Here is an 864-nt window from a genome sequence, read left to right on the forward strand (position 1 = left end):
CACCACACACACACTCACCACCACTACCCACCCACACACTACACCACCAGCCACACACTCACACTACACTACCCACCCACACACTCACAACACCACACACTACACACACAACACCACTACCACCCACTCACACCACCACCACAACCACCACACACACACCACCACCCAATCACACTCACCACCACTACCCACCCACACACTCACACACACTACACACACAACACTACTACCACCCACACACACACTCACAACACACACACTCACCACACAACACACACACTCACTACCCACACACACTCACACACACTACACTACTACCACCCACACACACACCACACAACACACACACACTCACACCACAACCACCCACTCACACCACAACCACCACACACACACCACCACCCAATCACACTCACACCATCACCACCACACACATCACACCACAACCACCACCACCCACAACACCACCACACACACCACAACCACCCACTCACACCACCACACACACCACAACCACCCACACACCACCACCACAACCACTCACACCACAACCACCACACACACACCACCACCCACTCACACCGTCACCACCACACAGACCACCACCACAACCACCACCAGCCACAAACACCACCACACTCACACCACAACAACCACCCACTCACACCACCACACACACACACCACCACCACAACCACCCACTCACACCACCACCACAACCACCACACACACACCACCCCCCAATCACACTCACACCATCACCACCACACACACCACAACCACCACCACCCACAACACCACCACACTCACACCACCATCACAACCACCCACTCACACCACCACACACACCACAACCACCCACAC

Source organism: Lethenteron reissneri, chromosome 38, assembly GCF_015708825.2.
Source record: "Lethenteron reissneri isolate LAM-NWPU_2019-01 chromosome 38, ASM1570882v1, whole genome shotgun sequence".
Classification (NCBI taxonomy): Eukaryota; Metazoa; Chordata; class Hyperoartia; order Petromyzontiformes; family Petromyzontidae; genus Lethenteron; species Lethenteron reissneri.